At 28.1% G+C, this 10,109-nt stretch overlaps 1 long non-coding RNA gene and 1 other non-coding gene across 4 annotated transcripts; both read left to right on the top strand.

Annotated features, from left to right (window-relative positions):
- Nucleotides 1–2,030: 2,030 nt before the first annotated feature.
- On the top strand, nucleotides 2,031–7,529 carry LOC145038761 (uncharacterized). Of its 3 annotated transcripts, none has more exons than XR_013679554.1 (8): nucleotides 2,031–2,476; nucleotides 2,593–3,388; nucleotides 3,644–3,707; nucleotides 3,828–3,983; nucleotides 4,243–4,311; nucleotides 4,421–4,486; nucleotides 4,572–4,621; nucleotides 7,223–7,529. It is a non-coding gene; the product is annotated as an uncharacterized LOC145038761 (long non-coding RNA). The 3 variants fall into 3 exon arrangements; XR_013679553.1 differs by lacking the exon at nucleotides 7,223–7,529 and having other exon boundaries at nucleotides 2,593–2,697; nucleotides 2,874–3,388; nucleotides 4,572–4,717; XR_013679552.1 differs by lacking the exon at nucleotides 7,223–7,529 and having other exon boundaries at nucleotides 4,572–4,717.
- A 504-nt stretch (nucleotides 7,530–8,033) lies between these two features.
- On the top strand, nucleotides 8,034–8,105 carry TRNAD-GUC (transfer RNA aspartic acid (anticodon GUC)). The gene has a single exon. It is a non-coding gene; the product is annotated as a tRNA-Asp (tRNA).
- The last annotated feature ends 2,004 nt before the right edge of the window (nucleotides 8,106–10,109 follow it).

Below are 10,109 nucleotides of genomic sequence, written 5' to 3'. Positions count from 1 at the left end.
ATTTAAATATCATATAATACTTGTAACATAAAATTGTGTGGAAAATGGATTATAGGGATGATGATGAATTCAAAATAACGCTAACGTCAATGTTTTGTGATAAATAATTGGTTATAGAAGAATTTGGTCGCTAGTTTTATGGAGCTTAACAAAAGTTTATTCCTATTCATAATTTCAACCAAGAAATTTTTAGATTTTTAGTTGAAAGGTAAAATAGTTGAAATAACAAAAATGACTTTTTCATAAATTGATCCAAATAATGAGACATTTCTAAAGGTAACCGGATAGAAAATAATTTACCGGTAAAATAATGTTGATTTGAAAATTTCTTTTATTCGGTAATCAAGATTTTTATAAACAAAACAAATTTTGGGATTTTTGCATACATAGGATCAAAATATTGAGATTTTTCTTAAGATTTCCCTAAGAATAATAGTTCAATGTATTATTTCAAATCTTTCTCGTATTAAATCTTATCAGTTTTCTCGTACACAATAATTTATATATTAATGTATTGGGACAATAGTTCAATATATTATTTTAAATCTTTCTCATATTAAGTCTTATCAATTTTCTGGTACACAATAATTTATATACTAATGTATTGATTCATGACTTTCGGACATATCATATAATTTCATACAATTACTTCGTTGCAAGTTACTTGCAATACCAAGTGGTGTATGAAATAAAAGATGCCGAATAACTCATGGCATATACTATATTTCTAGGTCTTTTGATCAACTAATTTATACAGTCTGAGTTGATCAATATATACTTTTGAATCGAATACGATATTTCTTATAAAAAGTTAAAAACTTTACATGGCTCACCGTATAACTTCGTATATATTAATTTGTCATCATGCTCTGGTGTAACAAACTAGCATCTTTATAGGATTGTAGCTATTAATATATGAGATATAAGTTAATGTACCTCCTAAATAAAGGGAGAAGAAATACAGTAAAAGAATATTTTGAAAAGATAAAAAAAAAATGGATGGAATGGTTGAAAAGAAATGACAAGAAATGGGGTAGTGGATCACAACACATGATATCACCAAATCTCGACCCTTGATACGCTCTTTCACACATGTAGGTTTTCTTCTTCCTTATGTACTTATGTGAGAATCAAGTCTTCTATTTGACCTTTTCCTTTTAATTTTAACATACAAAAATATTTTAATAAGCTCCACACAAAAACACAATATTTGAATTAGTATATATTTATTAAAATACTTGCACTCTAACATTAACAAACAACTCCACAATTTGTTACTTATTTAAAACATTTTTTAGTTAAAGCAAAATAAGAAACTTCTTGAACCGAATTAAGGTTATTAAATAGTTATCATGATTGATGACCGTCAAAAGAAGAATGTTTTTTTTTTCTTCTGTTTCTTCTAACATAACTTAAAACTAAAAGTGTCAGTAATGAAAAAAGTAATGGGTACTCCATTAGTCCTAATAAATTATATTTTATTTGCCACGTAATTAATAAGGTAGTTTGCTTAATAATTAAATATTTGAAATTATTTTACAAAACTAGTGAAATTTTAGCAAAAATAAAAGTGATCAATATTACTTACTAGTAATATATGGGAAGATTGTTGACAACATCTTGTAAAATTAATTAAAATATAGAAAGAAACACATTGTTCAATTTTGATTTTTTTAAAAGTCCATTCATATGGATATGTTTATTTATTGAGAAAAATTGATCAATTATAGCAAAACAGAGTATTTTGCCATAAATAAATTAAAAAATTAAAGTTTTGATAAACCATGTTTTCAATCAAAATCTTTATTGTAGCCTTGTAAATATTAAAATTCTCCATCCTTAGCTACACAGTAAATTTACTGTAGCTAAGGATGGGGCAAAAATGATCCTCTATTTATATCAATGTTTATTTATGTTTATTTTTTGGTTTGTGGTGCTTTTATGTCAATGACTATATTTTAATGGCTACGTGTTGTTTTACTTTGCTTCACCGTTTTGTTGGCCAATCACGTTCGGATTAGTGTTTTTTTTCACTGTTTTTGTTACCATACAGTACCATAAACATACTGCCTTCATCTCGATCCTTCTTCAACCATCTGTGCATGAGTGTTTCTCTGTAGACACGATCTAACACCACCATCTTCACCGTCTGCATCTTCTGTTCAATGAGTGGACACGTATCCAAGACACGTGTTATATTCCTATGCTTTTCTACTGACCATCACCGCTTTCTCTTCTCTAAACCTCCCTCTATATCCCTTCTATAAACTCTAATTCAACGATGTTCAACCCACATTCATTGATTCACTGATCTTTTCCGCGTAAGAACCCAACCCAGTTTGGGTGTTTTCTGATTCACACTACGTTCTCACTTACGCATTTCTCTCTTTACTGTCTTCTCGCCTAAGCGACAATTGATTCCCACTCAAACTTATGTTGTCGCTGTGGATTTCCGAATTCCGAAGCTACAATTGAAGTAAATTATTTTTCTCTTTTTTTCATATTTTGCTCTATATTGTTAAAGAAAGCTGTAAATTGGCTCCAACGATACTCATGTCCATATATGACATTCGAATCTCTGTTGATCACCAGTACATGCCTTCTGAATCATATCCAAAAATCAAGTTGCTTATGCGAAAATCGGTGAGAGGCCATGGAATCCAAATGAAGACTGCAACTATGTTGTTGCTGCTCGTGGTCAGTCACGACGATGGATTGTTGTTCTAGTTTTATTTTTAAATAAAACTTTCACATATTAGAGTTTACTTACTGTATTATGCTATAATTTGAATTACTGGATTGGTGGAGATGTAGGTAGGATTCGAGATGCTAAATCAGGAACTAAAGTAGTGTCTATTTGCCTTTCCTACCAGGTGTTTGATAGATTGCTTCTACAGTTAATTGTTGGTTAATCGTATTTGAAAATGAACCACCATACGTATAAGGCATTCGAAGCCACCTCCTACCTTTTCCTAATTTCCTCATTCATTTCATACTTACAATTTCATTGAAAAGTCATACTTACATATGTTTTAATGTTTATTGTAATTTGAAAATAGGTACTAACTCCACTTGAGAAATTTAGTGCAGGTTGAATGTCCTTATATATGATTTTGCTAAAATATATATTTCGTTCATCATTCTTGCATACAATGAACACCTTACACTAGCTAGTGGCTGTTGATGAGATGATGAAGTGAGCAAAGGCATAACTTTCCATCTCCTTTTCTTCACTTGGAAAATAAGTAATTATATTAGCATTTTACATACAACTACAACTAGATTTTTATTAAGCTCATAGTTTCAGAAAATCGTTTTGGGTCCTTAACAAATGTCTAAAGTAACATTTTGCTTACAAAATGCAAGGGGAAGAGGAATTAAAACACATGTAAGTATTTTCTTTATCCTTTTAGGATATATGTTTTTGTATTAATCTTCATCTGCACCAACTGATATTAACTAAAACTTAGGGACCAATTCAAAATTATTGAGGTATAAGTGTATCACAAATGGATTTCTAAAAATCCTTATGATCCAGCTTCAACAGGATACTATTATACCCTATTAGATAAATCATTATACATTATCAAATTATAAAAAAACAATAATTCACTATGAAAAACATCTTTTTTTTTTTATACAGGGACACGCATCCAATGAACATTTTGACAAAATGTAGCATAGAACATAAATGGTTCACGATCATTGTAAGCATGTTTTCCTGTATTGTTTGTTTAATTGTATAAAACATTCCTATCTATTATATTTTTGAAAACGTATTATAGACATAACATCTTTATTAACCATGAATTTTTAATTTGGCATAGGAACTTCAACAGATGAAAGGAACATTACATACAAGATCGTTTTTGGATTTCAACTGATATTTTTTTCGTGGAGATTTATACAAAGATTATTGACGACAAAGTTCTTTTTCAAGAAAAACAGCAAACAGTGGCTAGGAAGCACCGGGACTTGACAAGGTTAGTTTAGTCTTTTCTCAACTCTTATTTGTTATTTCTCAAACACACACACATACAAAGACACACATTATGCATAATTTTTGAATTTGTGATTTTTTGTTGATTTTATGAAATAGTTGAGACTTTTGAACAATATTTGAAATGGTTGTGAGTTTTGAACAGTATCCTAAGTGATTGTAATAATTTTAAGAATTGTAATTAATACTTTATCTAAAATAACAATGTCATTATTAACTTTTCATGATTTTTACCTATGTAGGAAGAAGTTGGGAAGAAGATCAACAAACCTCATACTTGAGAGATGAGAGATCAAAAAAGAGCTAATCAGGTAACACATCCATTATTTTTTGGTGTTACACTTGGAAATTATATGTTTCTTACATTTACTTTCATTCTTAACTCCGTTATTTTTATTATTAATTTCTTTATGATTATAGGGACAACTGTTCACAAAATACAACCATTCTAGGGCTTTTCTTCTGTCAAATTTAGGCGTCAATGAGGTAAATACTTATGATCAGTTAAAATTAGTAATTTTGGAATATCCTATGGAAGTAGTCAATGTATGATTTTTATCGCCCATTACAGGTCCGTTTTCCTCTACTGGTCCCTTTCTTTGGTATTGGATGTTAAAAATGGTAAGACCGTAGAAAGTATGGTTCAAAAAACTCAAACATGTTTCTCAAGAAAGCTCAATTTTGCAAAATCTTCATTACTAAGTTTAAAACAATAAGTGACATCTATTTGTATAAAATTCACTATCATTAGGTTGTAATTTTGTCAATTCATTTATTGGAACATGCTTCGTAATACATTTAAAGATCTTAACAAAAGGCCAACAGAAAACTTCAATTTTTTTGTAATTTGTTTTCATTTTTTTTTTTTTTGCCAAAAACCCAAATACATGTCTATTTGTTGCATTCGTTTTCATATTTATGTGGTAAAAGCACTAAATAGCAATGTACTTTCAATTTGCATTTTGTATTTGGTTTTATATAAAAAAAATATATAACTAATGAATTTTTTTTTTTATTTAAATGATTTGTTAGTTTTTTATATTCTCCATGAAATCATTCACACTTTCTTTGGATCTAAAGTTTAATTGATTTTCGTATAAGATTTGAAATAGAACAGTGCTTCCTCATTTCTTCTGAATGTTAGGATACACCTTATGAATGTTTTATGTGGTTTGTGTATGTTTTGTGGTGAATGTATGAGTTTATTTGGTAGGAAAGCAATAACAACTATGAAAAAAGTTCCTTCCGATCCATGCGAAGCATGAGTTCTATTCTAATTATTAATAATAACACTAAGATCACCAACATAAGAATCATTACATTCTAATAATAGATAATTCCTTAGTAATGCTAACCCAGTTTCACATAATTTTCATTGAGTTTTATGAGTATTGAAGGTTTGCTTCTTTTGTCTGTATTCTTTTCGAATGTTAAACCCTTCTAAAACCTAAGAAACTAGCATAGGTATTAGATAACCTTTTCTAAAGGCTTTCTTCATTTAATTTCATGCATGAACTAAATAATAAAGTATTTCTACTAATAAATTTTTAATCTCCAAAGCTAAAGTAATTTTGTAACGCTTCAATTTTCGAGAAACAATAAGCAACGAAAAAACAGTTAAAGTATATATCATCAATCATTTTAATCGCTAAAAGTTTTCAATTTTCAGACTAATATAACTAAATTTAAATTAAATGTGGTTAGAATTCAGCTTTTTATAACTATAATCCATACAACTCTTTAATCTTCAGCCAATTAGACGTCTCTCTTTCTTCGGTTCTTGTAATGATTCAAGATCGAAACAAAAATATATCAAGTTTTTAGTTTCATAAAAAAATTATTATTTTTTAATAAATTAGTTATATTTTTTTAACATATACTTATAGATATCTTAATTACATAATTTTATTTCTGTGTAATCTTATCTGTTTATTATACAAAAGATGTCATAAATAAGATTTATATTATAAAAGTGATATGAGGGGAGTTACCCACCACAACCACCACCATGACACCACCATCATTATAAATTGTAATTTTATAAACTTTCATTCACAAACAGAGACACACACAATCCCCATTTCTCTAGGCTTTTTTTTATAAAACACATTGCCCCACACCCACTAACTACTCAAATATTTTAGGAAACCTCTTTACAAAAGCTTGTATTTTAATTTATTTTATTTGTTTTTTTATTTTAACACTCGTATTTTCACTGCCACACACAATAAAATGCCATTTTTTTTCAAATGCCATTTTTTTTCAACCATCAACTGCACCAAGTGCAGTGCGGACTCCAGACATGAATATCTTTACCCTGTTTATTATATTTGGTTTTGATAAAGTAGATGTGAATTCCCTCACTTTCAACTGTTTTTATAAAGTCTGATGACTTATTTACACAATAATTTTATAAAATTTATCAATTTATTCCATCATGTTTTAGTTTTTTACCGGTTTATGCAACCAATTGCGTAAAATAGTGCATACCCTAATAACAAATGAAACATAAATTACCAAAAAATGAACTTTGTTACATAAATTGATAAACTGATATAACATTGTTGTATAAATAAAACGAAATTCCATAAACGTTACACTAATTTAGAATTTTTTCGCTTAAGCCACCGGATGATTTTTTTTTTTTTTTTTTTTTTTTTTTTTTCTTTTCTGACTTAACCATTGAGGGTTTTGTTTTGTTTTTTTGTTTTCTTTTTTGTTTTGTGAATTTATAAAATGCCACACAATAAACTTCGAATCTATAAAAACTAGCTGAAAATTTCAGTTTAACCATCCGAATTCATTTATGATTTAACCACCATCACCATGACTTTAATATCTAGAAAGAGAAAAAAAAAAACAACTTTAACTAGAAAAGTATTATTCCAATGGGTTTCTTTTTGCAATTCATTGCCTAAAATCCTTACATTTAGAGTGGTTTTAAAGAAAAAAAAAACACTCATTGGTTAAATCAGAAAAAAACATTCAAAGGTTAAACCAACTATATATATATATATATATATATATATATATATATATATATATATATATATATATATATATATATATATATATATATATATATATATATATATAGTGGTTTGTTACGAAATTTGACCTAACTTTTTTATAAATATCAACCAATAAACCTATTCTTCCAATAAGAATTACAAAAAAAACCCGCCATGGTTGATGCTAATAAAGACAGTCAACACTGAACAGGCAAAGGACTATCAGCAAAAGGCATGCAATGCAATGCATACCCTGAACAAGAACATATGATAGGTGAAAACTTTAACTTAAATGGAAAGGAATATATGAAAGCTGCTATGGCCCATGCAAATGCGATTTCTTAATTTGTCATCAACAGCCTGTCTGCTACTGCAGTGTGTTTGGAACTATCAATGCGATATGGAGAAGACTGATCTATTTTCTATGCATATATTATTATATTTGCTTGCTTCCAATGATGTCAGATACGATATTCTTTATACTTTGGATCCTAGTAAGCATAAACCAAGGGGAATATGATGGGTTTTTACTTTTTACCTTATCTTTATCTTGAAAATAAATATCAAATGAAGAAGATAAAGTACACATTTATATTGCTAATTGTACGTATATCTATATGAGGACGTTATAATTCTTACAAATGATCATGAAGGTTTGTAGATCAGTATTTGAAGCTTATATGACTGAGTTGCTTGAAGCAACACTTGTCACGTTGTGACTTGGCTTAGAACTCGAAATTCGTAGATTAAGTGAAGCCTATGAAAGAATCACATTATAGTTTTGAACTTAACTCAGATCTGATACATCTATCGATTTCCATGCTACAAACAGTTAAATTATATATGCATACTAATAGATACCAACACGAATGATAAAAATACGATATAGAGATGAAAAAAAAAATGTCGAATCAAATACACGAAACTGAATAATCGTATCTTACTGCAGGAAACCAAATGGAATGCTGCCCGTGTTAATGTTATATAAATATATAGTTTAATAAGTTATTTTAGACAAAAATGTCGTTGTAGTATAGTGGTAAGTATTCCCGCCTGTCACGCGGGTGACCCGGGTTCGATCCCCGGCAACGGCGATTTTTATTTTTATTTTTTGGGAAAAGCCTGATTCACATGTGGTTGTTTGTATGCTGTTGAGTTTTTTAAACTTAAATTATATACAAAACTTTATTATCATTTTCTAAGGAGAAATTAAATATTCTCGTGGTTGAATTCGATCTTACGACTTTTTTTATGTTTGCAAATAAAAATTAACTTATCAAAAGTTTAATGAGTAGTAGTGTTGTTGAATTTATGAAAATTAAATATAAAACATTATTTCCATTTTCTAAATGTTTGTTATTATAATAGTCTCATGGTTGAATTCGATCTAACAACTTATTTTTTATATTTGCAAATAAAAATGAACTTATCAAAAGTTAAATGCTGTTTCATTTATTCCCAAAAGTTATAATAACTTTTGATAACCTTTTTAGGTAAATTATATGTAAAACAATTGATTTTATCAAAATCTGTATTTGATAAAATATAGTTCTGAAATTAAAGATTAAATGCATATGTTACGGTTTACGGATTTATTCTAAATAAGATACCCCATTACTGATAAGGGACTCCACTCAAGTCTCAAGGGGCAAAAATCCATTTCTAGTATAATTTTTTTCTCATAGTCCATTGGATTTTATCAAGCAATAGGCCCAAGATTACAAAAGAACCAGGTTTCCTATCAAAAATTACAAGAAATCAGTTGAAGGTTTCTTAACTAGTCAACCCATGAATCTTCAGAAACCAACAAAGAATAAGGAGCAGCTATAATATAAAGGTTCATATATATATATATATATATATATATATATATATATATATATATATATATATATATATATATATATATATATATATATATATATATATATATATATATATAGGGTAAAGTGAATATACCTAACAACCTTATATAAGTTTAGGTACCTAACTTCATCAAACTACATCATTTTACATTAAATTTTCATTGCAATCATCCAAGGTCCTTAAAGTTCATCCCTAAACTTGATTTACTTCAAAAAAATTTGGAAATTCATCATTATATTTCTCCTACATTCTTTCATTTGTAGCAGTAGAATATGAAGCCCATCAGGTGGTACTCGATAGAAAGACGTTGTGTAAAAGAAAGATATTGTTGAAAGTCCAAACATTTTGGAAGTAATCAAGTTATGGGGTTGAAGTTTAAGAACCTTATGCAATTACAATGTAAATATGATACATATCGATGTAGTATTATGGAGTTAGGTACCTAAGCTTATATAAGGTTGTTAGGTATATATTCACTTTACCCATATATATATATATATATATATATATATATATATATATATATATATATATATATATATATATATATATATATATATATATCAGTGTTGTAAAAATCCCGATTAATCTCCGATTAATCCCTAGGCGCTACTCGACCGATTAGAGGGCGCCTAGCGATTAATCCCTGCATACACAACGACTGAAATAGTAGAACCTGATGAAATTTTAACACTTTGAAGAAGTTATACCTCATAAGAAACTATTTGAGGTATGATTAGTGTTGTATTTATCATATTAAACTATTTTGTTATTATATTAGTGAAATTTATGAACTTTTATATGATATTAGTCATATTTAATTTTTTAAAATCTAACAAATTAGCAGTTAATGGTCCCCGATTAATCCCCGCCTAGCCGATTAATCCCTTAACCCCAATCCACCGACTAGCAAACGTCGATCGATTTTTACAACCTTGATATATATATATATATATATATATATATATATATATATATATATATATATATATTATTTTTACAAACTATTATGTGTCAGAATACACAGATCTGGACCAACGGATATAATTAATCAATGAACATGATTTGAGAATATATGATCTTACAATGAGATAACATGTACCATATAATCACACAAATGTTAGCAAAAATGTATTTTGGACAATTAACTACATTTATAAAAGGAAAATTTCGAATTTTTAGGGATAAATATTTCTCCTAATTTTAAAAATCTGATTTTATTTAATTAATTC

This window comes from Lactuca saligna, chromosome 4 (assembly GCF_052625555.1).
Source record: "Lactuca saligna cultivar CGN05327 chromosome 4, ASM5262555v1, whole genome shotgun sequence".
Classification (NCBI taxonomy): Eukaryota; Viridiplantae; Streptophyta; class Magnoliopsida; order Asterales; family Asteraceae; genus Lactuca; species Lactuca saligna.
This window is presented reverse-complemented; position numbering and strand designations above follow the sequence as displayed.